Source organism: Echinops telfairi, unplaced genomic scaffold (genome assembly GCF_000313985.2).
Source record: "Echinops telfairi isolate 266 unplaced genomic scaffold, ASM31398v2 ScPeMD7_7;HRSCAF=31, whole genome shotgun sequence".
NCBI classification, from domain to species: Eukaryota; Metazoa; Chordata; class Mammalia; order Afrosoricida; family Tenrecidae; genus Echinops; species Echinops telfairi.
This window is the reverse complement of record NW_022103904.1, coordinates 6,683,438-6,702,715: the sequence shown is the minus strand read 5'-3', so window position 1 is coordinate 6,702,715 and position 19,278 is coordinate 6,683,438. Positions and strand designations below refer to the sequence as shown.

The window sequence follows — 19,278 nt, the reverse complement described above, 5'->3', positions numbered from 1 at the left end:
ATCCAAACAAGATGAAATCCTTGACAACTTTGATCTTTTCTTCATTCCTCATGATGCTATTTAATGGTTCAGTTGTGAGAATTTGGGGTTTCTTTACATTGAGTTGCAATTCATCTTGAAGGCTCCAATCCTTGACCTTCAGCAGCCAGTGCTTCAAGTCCTCCTCACTGTCAGCAAGCAAGGGTGTGTCATCTGAATATGGCAGGTTGTTAATAAGCCTTCCTCCAATCCTAATGCTGCATTCTTCCTCATATATAGTCCAGCTTCTCAGATTATTTGCTCAGCATACAGATTGATTAAATCTGGTGAGATGATTCACCTTTGGCACATACCTTTTCTGATTTTAAACCACCCAGTATTCCCTTATTCTGTTCCAATGACCCCCTCTTGGTCCATATCCAGGTTCCTTATAAGCACAATGAAGTGTTCTGGAGTTCCCATTCTTCCCAATGTTGTCAACCGTATGTTCTGATTCAGATAGTCAAATGCCTTTAAACAATCAATAAAACACAAACAAATATCTTTCTGTTATTCTCTGCTTTGTGTCAAGATCCATCTGACAGCAGCAATGATATCCCTCATCCCATATCCTCTTCTCAATTCAGCTTGAATTTGTGGTCATTCCCAAAGTACTGCTGCAGCCTCTGTTGAATTATCTTCAGCAAAATTTTATTTGCATGTGATATTAATGCCATTGTTCGATAATTTCCACATTCTGTTGATCCTCTCTCTTTGGAATGGATACAACTAAGGATCTTTTGCAGTCAGTGGGCCAGGTAACTGTCTTCCAAATTTCTTGGCGTAGGTGATTAGATGGAACATATTCTCATCAGCTTTTTGAAACATTTTATTTGGTATTCTATCAATTATTGGACCTAATGGGTTCAGTGCAGTTTGTACTTCTTCATTTGATAACATCAGTTCTTGATCATAGGATACCTCTTGAAATGAAATCATACTAATGATTTTTAGTATAATGACTCTGTGACTTCCTTCTTCTTTTGATATTCTCTGAATTGTTTTGCCTATCACTCTTTCAACATTGCAACTCGAGGCTTCATGATTTTCTTCAGTTCTTTAGCTTAAGATAAACATGCCATGTGCATGTTTCCTTTCTTGATTTTTATTTTCGTGATAAAGACAAATATTTTCAAAGTTTTATTGGCATACAATTCAGTAGTTCAATCATATTAAAAAGAGTTGTACAGTCATCACCACAATCACTATTAGAACATTTTCTCCTTTCTTGTGCTCATTGTTATTAGTTCTTTATTTTCCCCAATCTCTCCCTAGTCCAGTTATTACTGTCTCTATAGTTTAATCTATCTTAGATTTCATTTATGGAAAAACACACATAAGAAGAAAAACAACAATATCAAAAGAAAACAGAGGAAACATTCCAATTAAAATGAAAGCAGAAAATATTAAAAAGTAGAAGAAATTTAAAATGAGTCTAAAAGGAGAAGATATGAAAAACTGTTAGAAATTAACCTAACTACATGTGCAATAGTTCATTTTTCAGTGCATTCTACCTTATAGCAAATCCCTGGTAGTATGGTCAGAGGGGCATTCACCAGTGGATTAATCCATGAATATTTCCTCTTCATTTTTTTAAATGGAAACAACTTTAATATTGGTCAAATAGGAGATCAAATGATAACATATTATATTTTAACCTAACTTCATCTACTATAATCAACTTTACCATGTTCTTTGTCTATATATAACAAGGCTATTTACATCTCTCAACTAAGGTCAGAGAGGAATCACTGGAGTTTGTCCATGTGTGTAGCTTACAAATGGATTTAAGCTTCTACTATAATTTATAGCTTTCTGCAACCCAGCTGCTCACAATTTAAGCTCTGTTACAATTTCCTCCTTCATATTTGGATTTTATATTCTATAATCCATGGATCACACCGGCTGGTGTGATTCTTCCTGTGGATTTAGTTGGTTAGATGGTTAGATGTTTTTTTTGTTTGAAGACAAGCCTGTAAGACCCCAGATGGCATTCTTTCTGATAGCCAGGCACCATCTGGTTTCTGCACCACACTTTGCTATAGAACCCATATCTTCAGTGATCTCTTCATGAGGGCTAGCATTAAGCAGAAACATGTCATAAGAATTCCTTGTTCTTAGATTGGGGCTGGAATTAAAAGTGATCCCCAAATCCACACATAATCTATGATTTATGAGTGTTTTTGTTTCACTTTAGAGACACCATCATTTTATGAAAGATTATAAATCATACCACTGGGCATAAAGGAACGCTATTAATAGTGTCATTAATTTAACTAATGGTTTCAAATATTAAACAGGGCTGAGGAGAGGAAATTATAGAAGTATATGCTGACTATGAACCACAATAACTAAGTTGTTGACTTGTACAAATTAAACTCTTACATCATTGGACACTCTTTACCCACACAATAGAGGTTGATGATAAGGCAAAACTTTCAATAACACTCATTCACACAAGCCGAACTATGCCTACCAGATTAGTATATGTAATAAGAAAATAAAGAAGGCATCAAAATAGTAAATATATGGTAGAATTAGCCCACCATTCATTGGAGAGTTTCAAGCCAAGAGATCAGAACCAAACTCCAAGGATCAGCAGCTCTGTTCCCTTGGGATGGCAATCATCTGCTTCTTCTCCCCAATGGTGGGCTTTTCACATGGAGCCCTTCTGCCGTGGGCTCTGAAGGATTTTGTGCACCTTGATAGAATAGAGTTCAAAGTCCCAAAGCATACAGCCAGAGCACCAAGACTGTATAGAAACAAGGTCAAATATAGCCAATTTGGAACATACTACCACGCATATTCTCCCCAGGGTTCTATATAAGTATTGTTAAGCATTTTATCCTGCCTTTTTACCACCAATATAAATGTAATCATTTTCTCCAAAATATACGTCCCCCTCCCCTCATCTTGATCTGAATTTCCAGTAAGTTTTGATTATCACTCTTTCTTGTAAGTGTGTCTGTTGATTTTTTTTCCTTTGTTGTTTGTTTTATTATGCTTTTTTTTTAAATCAATTTATTGGGGCTCATACAATTCATCACAATACATAGATCAATTGTGTAAAACTCCACGACTTTGCACAAATCCTTAATTCACTTAGTCTTCTCAAACTGTCCTTTGAAATTTTTTGTTCAGCTAATTTAACTCATTTCTTCCATTTGCTTTAGCTACTCTTTAATCAAGAGCCAGTGTCATAGTCTCTTCCGAGATTCACTTTGATATTTGCCAATAATGTAAATTCTAAAAGGGGGGCAATTGCTTTATTTTAGTATAGATACCAAAAGCTGAATCAAACTTAATACCTTCAAATCAATTCAGACTCATAATGAGCCTATAGGACAGAGTAAAGTACTCCACAGGGTTTCTGATGTAAATCTTTGTGGAAGCAGATTACCTCTTATTGTCCCTGTGGAACAGTTGGTGGCTTTAAACAACCAATCTTTTATTTAACATCCTGTTTTTTTAACCTGTTGTGCCTCAATTCAGGAGAAATTTGAGGTTTAGTTATAATTTTTGGGTGTTCTTTTTTCTCCTAGATAGATAGATAGATGTGTGTATACGAATTTCATACATATATGGAGATTTAATATAGATACATAAATACATGTATATGAAAGATTTATTGCATATATATATACTTATATATATGAAATAATGAAGCAAGGATCAGTCACATACATACTATTGGCCATTAACAAAATATAACCATGGCTATTGCAATTATTACTCCTTGAACTCAGAAAGAGAATATATTCAGCAGGAGGGAATACTTCAATATAAAGCAATCTATGCACTCATTTGATTTCAAGGATTGAAAATCATGGCGCATACTCCCTGGCATTTATCAATTTCCAGTCAGAACAAAAACAATTTATATGGAAGCTGAACAAGTGAAAATGTATCAAAAATCAAATAACTGGCTTATTTCTATCAGCTTTCTAAGTTGATTTGATATCTAAAACATGTCCCATTATGGATTCCCTGTGTAGATTCAATTATTAACTCTCTCATCTTCATTTAAATCCCACAATGTAAGTTTCCAATGAAGCAAGACCTAAATAAATCCACCTTTTAATTCTTTTGAATGCTTTCAAGCGCTCTAGTTATGTAAAATGTGATAGGAGGTGAGAGTGTGGACACATTTAGCTACTGCTAACAAAGCATGTAAGGCAGTCTTTTCATAGGAAGTCTAAGCATCTTCAAAGTTTAAGGGTTGTATTTGGTCCACAAAATTTAGGATGTCTCCACCCACGCTTATCAATGTCATCTTCTTCTTCTCCTGTTCCATCCTTCTGTGTAAATCAAGAGATAAATGCGGCTGTCTATGAAAACTACCAAGGTTTTGCTACTTAAATAAATCCCAAAGGGGAGAAATTTTCAAAAAGTTCAGAGTTAAGGGATTAGTGGACTAAATTAAGTAGTTTGGATTCCAATTTTTATTCTGCTACTTCCCTCTTTGTGTGACTCAGAGTGACCCTACGGGTAGAGTAATACGGCTCCATAGGGTTTCTGATTGAAATCGCAGCTTCCTCAGTTCTAACTTGAGGAGGGTACTAAGAGTCTCTCTCTCTCACAGGAACTGTTAAAAGAATTAAATGAGATGATTAATGGGAAGTGCTAGTGCAATAGCCAGCACATAATATGCCCTAAATATAGTAACTGTAAAATAAAGGCAATTATCATCTAGGCTCATTGCAAGATCACACCTAGGCTTTTGACTGATCCCAAGAAAATGTTAGTGCTCGCAGCTAATTAACTAAGTGCATTTAAGTCACTCTTTAAATGTTTCAAGTTCTTTAGCATTAATGGGCTCATTTGATTTTTACAGTAGGTCTCTGAGAGAGAAGGGGAGACTGTCATCCTCAGAGCACACTCGATCATTAACTGAAAGGTTGGCAGTTTGAGGCCTGGAAATCTGGAAAACCACCCACTGAAACCCCCAGGGAACACGGGGGTATTGACACAGAGGGGTCACTACAGTTAGAGTTGACAGCAAACATTTTTGTTTGCTTGCTTGTTAAGTTCATGGGTGAGCAAACAGACTCCAAGGAGTCCATCACTCGACAAAGGTCTCATTTCTATAAAGAAAGAGGTATTGTCACAGACAACCTCCCTACTGAGGGTGCCTTTCACATTGCTTCCTCTCTCCTTCCTCTGTGCCCAGTGTCCATCTGCACACAGATACCCACTCACGCTCTGCCCACCCAGAAGCTTGTCCCATCACACTGTGATTGTCATCATGGATCCATGGGCCCTTACGGATCAGAACTATCTATCTCTGAGGGTCATAGGACATGCATCATACATGCAGTATATTCTCTGAAAATTGTTATCAAATTGAACTAAACTAAATGTATCCAATGCAAACTTGTAAACCAGGTCAATTATGTGCCACCCTCCCTATGACCTCTTAATTCTCAATCATCATTCACCCCTCTCAAAACCTACCATCTTTTAACACCTAAAACATGGTGTCAGAGATGGAAGCTTAAGATGTGATTCACCAGAGCAGACAATAAAACTTGAATCTAAATATCTGTGACTCTTAAGAAATTTCAGGCACTACACTGGTGGCAGGAGATGATGGTGTGTCCAGCCTCCCCATCAGATCAGAGTTGGAGAACTCAGTGACATTTCAGTCTGTACCCAAATCATATGTGTCCACAGTCATCCACAGTACCTTCCCTATGAGTAGAAAAGTATGAGTCATAAACTCTTGAAAGTATTTTTAACTCACCAATTATTTGAGTAGTAAAATGTAATGTTCCAACCCTCACTGAATGGTAATCCCAATCTTACTAACCAATTAAACAAAGTCAGCATGGAAATCATAGAAAAAGTCCAAGAAAAAAAAGGGCCAGCTATTTTAAAATACAATGTGGACATCCTGAAATTTATTACGCAAAGCAGCTGAATCTCCAGGGCAAAGGTAAGGAAAGGGTGATTACTTCGCCCTCTGACCTGCTGACCACATGCGGAAGCTGAACCTTAGTGCCATCCTGAGATAGTTCCCCTCAGCTGTGAGAACGCAAACCTGTTACAGACGGACCCATCCTAAGGCATCCGCAGTCCACACTGCAGACTTCTGTGACTTAGATTAAAGGATTGCCTGGAACTGCACCCTTCATGGTGTGCACCTTCAGTGGCTCAATTCTGTGCATCTTCCCTCCCCTCGTCTCCTCTCCTTTGGTTCAAGTCATATGAATATGTATCCCACCCGTGTTACTGCAACACCCTCTTCTGTTTGTTTCTACGTACTGACATTTAAATGGACATTACATTTTCCTCTTCAATAGACCCTTAATCCACTGCCACCCATGCCTTCGGTATAAGAACCATTTCCCCCAAGCGTTTGCCCTTTCTGCAGGACTGTGGGCCCTGTGCCTAGAATGTACATCTGAACAACTGTTCCTTCTTCAAAGTTCAGCTCATGTGCTCTGCAAAGTCTTTGCTCATCCCAATCCGGCTGGATCAGACTCGTTCCCTTTCTGGTTTTAAACAAAGTTATAACACTATATAGTCATTTCTATGAATTTCTCTGTCTTTGTCCCCATTGACTCTTGGAGAAAGTAAGCTTGCTGGCCGACTAGGTGAGTGAATGAGCAGTAAGTTCACTCAGGCCACCAGGGAAAAATGCTGCCGCAAGTTCTCCGGGGCATTCTCATTCCTCTGTACCTGTCTGTTCCATGTTAGCCGTTAGTTGAATATCATTAAACTATACAATTTTTATCTTCATCAGTCCCTGATATGGCCATGATTTCTTGACCATCTACTACGTGCACAGTGGAAACAAAACTCGGTAAGTCAAGATTTTTTTTCCTTTAGAGCATAAAGGGGTCATAAACTTATAAACAGAATAAAAAACAAAAAGGCCTAAATAAAATGCCGATTACTATTTTTGAACATTCCATAGAAGTGAGTATAGCGAAACTTCAATTGGCCTATGTTGGAAAGACCAGTAAGACATCATATTTGGGAAAGTAGAGGGTCAGTTAAAATAATGGAAGCCCTCAATTCGAGGAATTAACACAACAGCCAAAATTACTGACTTCCACGAAGCAAGAACCATGAAGAAGGTGAAACAACGGCAACACTTTGTTCTGTTATGTGTAAGACCACCGTGAGTTGGGAAAGGAGCTAGACCTGATATGTGGAATACAGGAACATATACTTTTCGTTAAACTTTCACTCTTTGTGTGTGTTTTCTGGGGATCTGCTACTATTATACACAAAGTATTCTTGTATGAATATTTATTCAAATTCTAATTACACACTAATTACACACTATAATCTAAATCTCCTGTGTCTTGCTTTCTGCCAACCCACGGTCCTTTTGCATGCCTCCGTCACTTTGGTTTTCCTTTGGATGACAGTTGTTTTCATCTCTAAACTGTTTACTCCACTGAGCCCTGTTAATCTCTTATGTTTATTATTTTTTATCTGTGGTCATTGAGAACAGTAGTGAGTTTCCCCCATGGTAATAAATATTCATGTATTTGTGAAGTAAGGGGGAAATTGCTTACAATAAAAGAGACAGGCAGGAATGAATGAAACACAGCATTAAAATCTATTAACATTCTCCCACCTCCACAACAACTCAATTGCTTCCGATGGAAAAGGCTGGAACTTAAGAGTTTGGAGGTTCTGAGAGTAACTCCAGGATGAGCAGAAAGACAAACAAAACCAGAAAGACCCAGCTGACTAGTCATCGATCTGATGCCATTACTATTTCACAAGAGCTTATGGGTAAGAAGTATTTTAGAGACTGCGCACATTAATGGTGATATAATGTTGATATCCTGACATGACTCAAAGCATCTCTTGGAGACTGGGCTCATTTATTTAATCAAACTGGCAGTGAGGACTCCAGATGCAGGTGACTCAACCCCACTGCAAACTGAGGAGCCACCTGAAATGGGGATTCCTACTTCTGGCCGCAAACTTCATGCAAGTGCACCTACTGGCTCAGTTAGAATGGCTACTGTATGACACGGGCTACGTGCTCCTTTCCCCTGCTTCTTGTCTGATGGGTGTTCAAGGATGCAGATTTAGTTTAGGAGTAGTTTGAAATACAGATCAGTGTGGACATGAGTGCTTACAGATGTACACATACAGATAATAGATAAATGCCAACTAGGCATTTGTTATAAACATAGAAAGGAAAAGAAGAAAAAGAATATTCAGAGGCAGAATTAGTCGAGGTAATAGGTAAGCACTTTGCAGTTAGAAAACTTTTACCACTGTAACTTGCCATTAACTAGCTGTATGACTGTAGGAAAATTACTCAACTTTTCCAGATCTTATTCTATTATCTCCTCAATGTAGTGGATTTTAACCACAATTACATCTACCCCACCCCCTTAAGGACATTTGAAAATATCTGGAGACATTTCTGATAGTCACTAATTGGGGGTGCGGAAATTGTCCTAGTGGCTAGAGGACAGCGATGCTGCTGCACATCCTACAATACAGAACACAGCCCCTAACAAAAAAGAATTTTATCTGGTTCAAAATATCAATAATGACACGGTTGAGGAATTCTATTTTTTTTTTTTTACATTTTATTAGGGGCTCATACAACTGTTATCCCAATCCATACACACATCAATTGTGTAAAGCGCATTTGTACATCGTTTCTCAAAACATTTTTTCTCCATTTAAACCCCCGACATTAGGTCCTCATTTTAAGGAGATATTTAAACCTGTCTTATAAGGCTACTTACAAATTAAAGAAGATACTATGTTTAGAGTCAGCTCTTAATAATGCCCAATAATGCTCTCTTGCCCAACACACCTTACTCACCTGACCTCGCTCTGTGTGACTTCTTTTTATTTCTGCAAATGAAGAGGGACGTGAAAGGACAGCAATTTGACCAGTAGAAGTGAAGAAAAAACGAGGGAGGTGTTATTCACACTCAAGGTTTTAGTGTTTGTTCTTTACCAGTAAGTGTTTCTCATAGTCTTGGTATATCACAAGTTGTTAGGCTTCTTTCAATCCTGGTGCTAAATTGCTCATTCTAGAGTCCAACTGCTCAGACTATTTGTTTAGCATACAAACTCATTTAATATCTTCAAATGTTATTGGAACTTTTGCCCCACGGATAAGAAACTAAGTATTTATTATCAGTCGATTATGCATTAGAAACGTTGTCAGATGTTTTATATAGATAACATGATCATCTAAAATGATTATCTTTAATTTACAGTTGAATAGGATAATACATGATTCTTCTTAACCAGATTAGACAGTATTAACACTCCTTACCCTCTCAAAACTTAGCACCTCGATTTTTAACTATCATCCCTGCCATCCCGCCTTTATTATCACGTAGGAATTCACACTTAGGGAATAATGAATTCCTAAAAGAGCAAATGTCAATTTTTTCTAAAAAGCATGTGTGCATTTTAAGAATTTGGGGGAATAACAATCAAATAAATAATTTAGATGATTATAAAAAGCATCCTTAGGTAATTTAGTATGTGGAATATTTGTGTTCATCCTATACCCAAAGTTGATTTTGATCTTTCCTGAACCAACATTTATATCATAAAACACATTGAGCCTCATGGGATATGAAAATCAGTTGGCATCACAGATCACAGTGTACCTTCTGCACATATGACCCGGGACCTTTGGCAGGATGTTTTCGGAAGGCACTGACCTCCTATGAATTTAACCAGCCCGGTTTTCTGCTAGGTCCCTCCAGAAACAGCTTTTCTCCTCCCAGCTGCAGCACATCATTTCCTATAGCCATTACAATGAACAGTAACCAAGGTCATCATTAAACCCAGAGTGTGGCTCTAGTCACACCCTTTACTAAGGTCAGATGTTAATCTCATGCTACTCTTATTTGTTAGCAGACAAGGCCCTTAAAAAGTGGGACTATAGCCACAGGTGTATGACATTCAGAATTATAATATGGAGGGTACACCCCCAAAACAGGAATTTTTTGCCCCAAAGAATGTATTTAATCTTTTTCTACAAAACAACCTTACCACCTTCAAAGTACTCTCCATTACACTTAATACAAATATTTGTCAAATATGTGTTTCCATTTTTGGAAACATTTTTCAAACTCGTCTGTTTGGATGGCTGATAGCACCTCCCACATTTTTGCCTTCACCTGTTTGATGTCATCAAATCACTGTCCTTTCATGTCCTCTGCATTCATGGAAACAAAAAGAGGTCACATAGAGCAAGGTCAGGTGAGTAAGGTGTGTGTGTCAAGAGAGGTATGCTGTTTTTGCCAAAAAGTGGCACTCTGCTATGGGTGCGTGAGCAGGTGCAGTGTTAGGGTGGCAGAACCAGTTCCTCGTCTGCCACAAATCAGGCCTTCCTTGTTGCACACTGCTACAGAATCTTTTCAAAACCTCCAATAGAAAGCTTAACAGTCTGACCTGGTGGAACAAACTCCCTATACACTAAGCCCCTCACATCAAAAACAAACAGCAGCAATAAAAATGAGCATCGTCTGGATCTTTGGTTTCACTTGACAAGCTTGGGGTGGGGGGGGCGCGAGGTGATGAAGGTGTCTCCTCTTGGCTTGATTGATGTTTGGTTTCAGGGTTGCAGATAGAACCATGTCTCATCACCAGTAATGACCTCGGAAAAGAAGTCTGTGTTGCTTCGGAGCTGTTCTTTCCAAGCGCAGCACGTTTCTAGTCGAAGCTCTTTTTCCTGGTCAGTCAGAACCCGGGGCACAAATTTCGCAGTGACCCTTTTCCTTCCTAAATCTTTCATTAAAATTCACTGAAACAAGGTCCAAAATAGTCCAGATAACTTTGCCATCTCTTCAATGGTGTGTCTTCAGTCTTCCAGCACAAGGGCATGGATTTTGTAGACATTTTTGTCTGGTCAGGAATTTGATGGATGTCCAGAACAAGGTCTGTCACCAATCAACATTTCACCTTTTCAGAAATGAGAAAAACACTCTTACACTTGAGTTGTTCCCAGCGTCCTGTCCTTGTAAGCTGTGTTCAACATCAAACAGTTTCTGCAGCATTTTTCCCTTGCAGGAAACAAAATTTCACAGTCACACACTGTTCTCTTAAATCAGCCATTACAAAAGATGAGATTCGAGCAAAACTGCTTTTATAAAAAAAATTCACTGTGACCTGAGAGAACATTCCCAGGCTACACTGCTGGCTGCACTAACTTACAGCAAGTTGCTTGATGCTCACCTAGTAGGAAAAATGTTTACTACCAAAGCTCTGCCCAGTGGAGCTTTATCCATTTTTATGGGTTGGGGGGTGTAGCCCCTCATGTATTACATAAGGGATTATGATTGGAAGGGGTTATACTAATTGAGTATAATTCACTTGTGACCTGATGAACTGCTCTAAAAATTATCATCTTAGAAAATTCTTGATGAAGAGGAGAAAATTGTGGAACTGAACTCAAAGTCATAAAAGAGAGCAGTTTACTGATCAGATAGAAACGGGTGGAACCCTGGAGATGATTGCCCTTACTCACCCTGCAGGCAAGTATCTGAATGTAATGTCTTAATTTTTGTCCACTATTTTACCTTTTTAGCTTCTGATCTCCATTGCAGTGGCTACCCAGAAACTCAGACAAAATTCCTGATTAAAGGGCTTATACAATTAATAAATTGTAATGCCAGTGATAAATGCTCATGTTGTTTACCAGGACATGCTAGAAAGTTTCAAGTCTGCTAATAAGTGTTCAAAGGCGCATACCACTGTACTGTAAACCTTAACTCAAAAGTTATTCAGCTCAAGCTCCATAGGCCAACAAACGTAGCTCCCTGAATTAAGTGCCTAGATGCACCCTGCTCCAGTAAGCTTCAGTCTGAAGTCATTCAGCTCCATTTCAGTGGGTCAGCAAGCCCAATTTCCTTAATTAAGTGCTCAGAGGCACCCCCACTCCACAAACCATTGTCCTGCACAAAAGCAACCAAGCGCCTGTGGACGAGAAAGTCCATCACTCTGCTCAGTGTTCTGGCTCCTGGTTCTGCTGCTCCTCTGATGGTAGAGCCCTTATCTGGATCCAAAAGGTTCACTGAATCGGGATCTCAGATCCAGAGGATGTGTTCCAGGTCTGGCTCTTGCTTAATGACATCCATACCCTTTGCTTCCCAGAGAGTTCATTTTATAAACAGCAGGATGCCACACCAGGAGATCCTGTTCCCAATGACTCACAGGTAGATCTTTTTTTTTTTAAACAATCATTTTATTAGGGGCTTATACAACTCATCACAATCCGTGCATACATCATTTGTGTCCAGCACATTAGTACATATGTTGCCATCATCATTCTCACAACACCCACTTTCTACTTGAGCCCTTGGTGTCAGCTCCTCATTTCGTCTCCCCCTCCCTCCCCGTTCCCCCCTCCCTATGGACCCTTGATAATTTATAAATTATTATTATTTTATCATATCTTACCCCATCCAACATCTCCCTCACCCACTTCTCCGCTGTCTGTCCCCCAGGGAGGAGACCATATGTAGACCTTGTCCTCTGTTCCCCCTTTCTCCCTCACCTTCCCTCCACCCTCCCGCTATCGCCACTCTCTCCACTGGTCCTGGGGGGCTTCACCTGTCCTGGGTTCACTGCATTTCCAGCTCCTAGCTGTGCATCTTATCAGTATCTTTTCCCACCTTCTTACAGGGCACACGAAGGGAAAGTCATTTGGTGGGTGATAGAGACTTTAGCTAGAAGAGTTACCTTAAATATTCACTTCCCCTTCACTTGCTTTCTCCCTTTTTAGAATAATCAACTATTTACGATAAAAAGGGCAGACTTTGTCCAATGGTAATCTTCGGAAGGGCTAGGAAAGAAGGGGGAAATGAGGTACATAACAGTACATGGAGGGCACTGCTATGGATGAGCTGAAATAAAATGCCTAGGCACTGTTAAATCTAAAAGTGCTGCTCTGCTCTGTAAACTGTCACCCAATTCATAACAAAAATTTTAAAAATAATAAATTACACCATAGAAAGCTGTCCAGATAAGTTTGTCTATTCTTCAAGTCAAGGGGACTAGAATTGACTAGGTGACCAAGTGGCCTAAGCCAAAAACAAACCCACTTCCAAGGAGTCAATTACAACTCATAGTGATTCCTATATAGGATTTCTGAGACTAAATCTTTGCAGGAATAAAGAGAATTATCTTTCTTCCTCAGAACGGTAGATGGGTTTGCGTACCAATCTTGTAGTTAGCAGCCCAAGGCCTAGCCCCCAGCAACCCTAGGCCATCAAATCTAAATTTCTCTCTGGGTATTTGAAACAGATTCATCCCATTACTTGTTGAGGTATAATGCTACTTTTATCTCAAAAAGTGCAAAGCCATTTCCTAGTCAGAAGTATCTTCTGAAAACAGAGAGCTGACCACAGGAGAAAGAATTGTTTCATGACTTCCTTGGTTCATTGATTTAACAAGACCCAAAGAGGAGACATACATGTCTTTCTCATTGACATAACCAAGGGCAACATTCTATTTAGAGACCAGGAAGAACAATGTAGAAATTGTTCCCTAACAATGTGAATCATTTTCAGACAATCCCCAGAAAATCTGGGATAAATTAGGTGGAAAAGAGGTAGATGACAGTATGTGGAAAACTTTATTTATGAATGCTAATAAAAGTTTCTATTGCAAAGGAAATACAAGAAACAAAAATGAAAAGTCCTGCTTTGAGAATGAAGTCTGACTCTGAGATGCAAACACGCTAAACACGGGTTCACTGAGTGCCAAGTTCCAGAGAAGGATGGTAGGTGACGAGAACGGCAGCTGGAAAAGTTCCTCTCTTCGGGGTTTTGCCAAGAGACCAATCACATGCTTTGCAAGCCATGCGATATATATTAGAACAAAAACCAACATCCTTGCTGAGGTTTTTCCACATCTACTTTTTGCAGAATAGAAGCAGATTGGTGGGATTTGGACTAAAGGCATCCTCATACATTGGATCCTCTGACAGTAAGTTTCAAAATGGAAAACAAAAATGGCAGCAAGTCAAAAACCAAGATTTTAAGCTTTACAACATCTGGAGATCCCTCTTAAGAACCATGGTTGATGAAATGAGAATGAACTTGGACTTAGGTAAAGAAAACACTCGAAAGAATCTACACATACATGTTGGCTATACAGTGAATAATGGCATCCTCTGTTTGAGCTGTGGGAATGCTTTCAAAAACCTATGACGAGAACTTCGAAGGATGATATTTTGAGAAAGCTGGGTGTGCTATCTTCCATTTTTCACATCTTGGAATTCGGTTATTTTAGAATAGTGAGTGATTTACTAGCCCGGATTATGGAAATAGTCAATACCTTAACTGTTACATGAAACTGGATTATGAAAAATTCAGCAGCATCAAGATGAAGGTTTCAAATTTTTAATACTACGGATAGTGCCTAAGCCGTGGAGATGTGTCTTAAAATCTCTTCTATCTATCTCAAGTAGTGGAGACTGTACTTAAAGGCACGTCTACAAGCCCAAGATTGCAACGACTTGCTATGTAACACATTTGGAGAAATAACTGAAGAGGTCTTTCAACTTAGGGAGATCATAGTGCTCGGGTTGCGTACAGGTTCCCTGTTGAAGTCGAATCCACCAGCCACTCGAGGGGAGAAAGATGAGGCCTTTGGTTCCCGAAGAGACTCACAGTCTGGGAAACCCGAAGGAACAGCTCTGCCCTCTCACGTGGTGTTACTGTGAGTCAGAACCGACTTGCTGGAAGTGAGCGTGGTTGGCTTTTGAAAGTCAGGGATTGTACTTTGTGACTGCTACAAACCGGTAAGAATTTAACTAACTGCTTAAAAGGTTGGTAATTCGAACCCACCTGGAGACTATGGTAACTCAAAAGAAGTGCCTGATGGGTTGCTTCCTTGCAAATCCTGTGGCTCACAGGTCTATGTTGAAACACATGTGCTTATCATAAGTCGGAACCAGCTCAGTGACCCAAGAACAACGGGTTTTGGTTTTAATTTTGCTTTAAATCAGAAATGAGGCCTTTTAGTCCAGGGAGTACTGCTGATCCTCAGGGGGCACCGAAAACACAGAAGGGGTGAAGTAGTATGATTTCAAAGACGACCACTGTCATTCCAATTGAGACTCATCTTCCCTCAACGTATTCAATCCCTTTCCTCCTACTTCACACGAAGCATTCTCGTTCCCATGACCAAGAAACTGCTCAAGAAGGTGTGCTTCTCCACCTGGTGGAATCTCCACGTTGAATTGATGCTAGTTTCAGCTAGGAAAGGCTGGAAAGTAGCAGCAATTTAAAAATAAAATCTAGTGATAGCGCATGAGCCTTTTCTGTACCTCTTTCCCCTGAAGCCTCTCCCTTCTCTCGTCCACCACTACCTCTGTGCTCCAGGAAGTCCGAGTCTAGGTGAGTCGCCCTTGGGTTAGCAAAAGTTCTCAGTATGGAGGTGTATTCATGCTGTCAATGAAAGGTATAGCCTCACTTTTCTCCTCAAGGTTTTCAATGAAAACTCCCATTTTCTTATTATAGATTGATATACTTTCCTTTCCACTGAGTACTAAGAGAGCTCATAAATTCAAGATTTTAAAATTTAAAAATTTTGCTTTTTCTATTCTCTTATTTTCCAGATGAAATACACCTTGTTTCTCTATTCTATCACCCTGTGCATTGCCTCTTTCACCTGGCAGACCCCTACCCCTATTCCTAAAGGGGAAGGTACAAATGCCTGGCCTTCATTTCTCTAGACCACATGAGTATCTGTGACAGCTGCAAGGAGGAATCATTACCTGGTTTACATTCTGCGCTTTCTCACGGTCCTCTATAACATGACGATTGCAGTACTTAGAACCCTGAAGGTGGAATCTTTATCTTTCCAGCAACCTTACATAGTTCTGAGATGTAACACCCTCAGTAGAGTTTATTTAAACAAATCATGAAAGGCTGATAGTTAACTCAGAGATGGCGTAGTAAAAACGTCCGTCGTTTTTTTTTATATCAGACATTAAAGTTAAAAACAAAAACAAAACTCACTGACATCCAGTTAATTGTGACTCATTGTGACTCCCTAGCACAGCATAGAATTGCCTGTGTTGGGTTTCTGAGACCAAATCTTTACTAGAGAAAAAAGCCTCATCTTTCTCCTGCGGGCACCTGGTGGTTTAGAACTGCTGATCTTGCAGTTAGCAGCCCAATGAGTATCCCTCTCAGCCACTCAAGCTCCTGTGTATGTGAGATTATCTAGGCACAGAAAGGGGGCTGCCCGAGAACCAGGGACGGTATTGCCACATCTGCAGCTCCTTCAGTGTCTAATTCAGTACAGCGGCCGCAGCCCCTGCACAACAGCAACAAATGTGAGGAAAATGAACAGTCTTTGCAACTGCCAGCCAGTCCCAATAGTTCCTGGGTGGAGTTACCCATGATGAACAGCAGCAACAGCACTGATAAAGGCAATGAAAGCATGGAGGTATATACTAGAGCATATATCTTCCTCATCCTCTATCCACATGGAGAAGATGCTTCTGGATGCACACCAGGAATCAGCACAGAGTAGTTCAAGCGGCAATTCTCTCTGTGACAGCTCTTCCCCACAAGGAGGAGGACAAACGATGTTTGATATAGAACTGCATATGGGCAGGGGCCATCACTCTCAGTCAGAAGAAGAGGCTACAAATGGGGAGAAAGAAACTGGGGCCATAAAGAAAAGTGTCGAGTGGGGATCTCCCTGGTCCAGGTGACCTGAAAACATCCCACCTAAGGAGTTCCACTCCAGGGACCCTCACATTTCTGCTTCTTTCAGCATGAGAAAAAGTGGAGCCATGGAGAAAGGGGGTATTTTCTCTCCAGAATTTCTCAAGGTATCCCTTCGATCTCTTCATTTCACATGTGTTGGCTTCGGGGTTAGGCATCTATATTGGAAAGCCACTGAGCACCTCTTCTGCCAGCAGTCACTGAGGAAAAGAAAGCCCTTGGAAACACGTGACCTGTGAAGTGGTGCTCTTATCGCATTCATTTATTTGAATTTGAGACCATTGTAAGTATGACCTAGCAACATATTTTTACATATCCAACTTGCAGTAACTCAAAATCAGTATTTCATTCAAACTCTGTGGAGGCTTTTTACGAACCTCGTTCCCTTTGGAGCCCATAGGATACTTTAGATTTTCCTAACAGAGTTGACTGGAAATTTGCCAGGGTTTTTCTGCCAACACGATCAGCAGATTATAATTTTGTCAACAGTTCTGTTGGCTCCGTTTAGTCACCACCTGCATTATTGATGGTATAAATTTACTCTCTCAAGATAACTGTCATTCCTCTCTTCAGGTGCGTTCAGGTTAGTAATGATAACAAAACTTTGTTGTTGTTATTGTTCATTTCTAAGACAAAGACAAGCTTCCCTAAACTTGAATTTATAGTAATTAAAAAATATAACCAAACAAACAAACATAAAAGCAAGGGAAAACATAACCTGATCATTGAAAATAAGGGTGCTACAGAAAAGTGTGGTGGAGAAAGCAGATGGTGCCCGGTTATCAATAGGAATAATGTCTGGAGTTTTAAAGGTTTATATCCATTCAAGCAACCATGTAAACAAGATATCAACCAAGTCCACACAGAAGAAGCACACCAGCTTGTGTGATCCAAAGATGACAATTAAAAAAAATTGAATATAGCAAAGGGAAAAGTCTCGGAACTAAAATTATGAACTCCCAATTTGTAGAAGGTTACAGAGGCCAGTGGGAGCCCCAAACCCTTCTAGAGATATCTAGTCAGACTGAGCCGCTGGCAGATCCCCTCTAGCCACAGGCAAGAGTCTCAAGCAGCCTTACTCTCAGGAAGACCATTGTAATCTTGATTATGCTGGACCCAACTCGAGACTTGGCCAGTTGTACTTGGCCAACTGTCCTCTCTGTAGACCTGACCTGAGTTTGTTCTGCAGGCAAGTATCTCTCACTTATCCCATTACAGAAATTTCTTCCCTGGCTTTTTGAATGTTGATGGGGTCTTTTCTTTCTTACTCATGATTTGTATTCTGGTCTTTATATTATTATTTTATCCCTACCACATTATCTCAGTTTTGTTTTTTATTGTTTCTGTTGGGTTTCCCAGGTTGTGATGCACAGGAGGAGTGGATGCATGGTGATAATAACTGGTACAAGGGTTGATAGAGGATGCAGGGAAGGGATTTCAGGAACTAAAAATAAAGGTGGGAGCTGTGAGGGGGTACATTAGAACTGACTGTGAATGCACAACTCATTTTAAAGGCGATTTAACCATGGAGGGGACAGGGGTGGGCTGTAAAATTGATATGGTAAAGATTGCACAATTTTCCTTGATATGACTTGAACGATTGAACTGTTGAATTATATGATATGTAAATGATGTGCCAATAAAACTGTAAAAATTAAAATAAAATAAAAGCATCACCTGGGCCATAAAAAGCTATTTTAAACTAACTTTGGAACTACCTTTTGCCTGAGCCTCTGCTTTGTGCCCTTTTATTGGTAGGAGGCAGGCTTACGCAATCATTAGAAACCCACTACAAACTACAAATCACATCAGCAGATTTTAATACCAGTATAGTGCAATGTCTTTTCTATAATAGCTTTAATTCTGATAAGGAATTCCTAAAACCTGTGACCTGACCTGGCTTTGAGATTTGTGTGTAAGTTTGGTAATTTTGTGTTTTTTAGCTGCATGATCATTTTGCATGATTTTCTTTACTTTTTTTTCTCTAAGAGGCTTGGAATGAGTTCCAATAAGTGCCACTTATACTCTAAAACTTTTAAACTTGTAAGATCATGGTTTCAGAGTTGGCACTTGTGCAAGTTTGAGAAACAGACTTTTGTTGTGGGACCAATTGACAAAGTTTGAAAAGATGTCTTTATTCCCCCTCCTTTGCTTCTGACTTCTCGCTTAGTACCGTTACTGTACAGCCATCCCAAAGTGATCCCTGTGATTCTGCAGGCTCTGCTGAGTGTCTCATGTTTTCATCTTTTCAGCTACATCAAACTCTTGAAGTTCCAGAATTCTCAACAATTTTTTTCCCTTCAGTGACTTTTTTTCCTAAAATGTGAAGCTTTAGGACCAAATTTTTAGAAATCATCAGGATTACCAGTTACTTCAAGTAGATGTTATTGGATTTCAGAACCCATAGCATGATTCTGAAAGATAGTACTAACTACTCTATGTTTCATATTTAATGACTCTATATGGTATAACCATTACTATTGAATATTTCAGTGAACCATTGTTAAATTTTAAAACTAGCAATCTAGTTCATTCAATAAACCATGTCAGGCTGACATGAATA

General features: G+C 39.5%; 1 protein-coding gene and 1 pseudogene across 1 annotated transcript in view; one reads left to right on the top strand and one right to left on the bottom strand.

The window, feature by feature from the left end:
* SUGCT (succinyl-CoA:glutarate-CoA transferase) overlaps positions 1 to 19,278 on the bottom strand; it is a 917,561-nt gene that overhangs the window by 183,378 nt on the left and 714,905 nt on the right. The window lies entirely within an intron of this gene.
* On the top strand, positions 15,158 to 16,919 carry LOC105979092 (annotated as a pseudogene).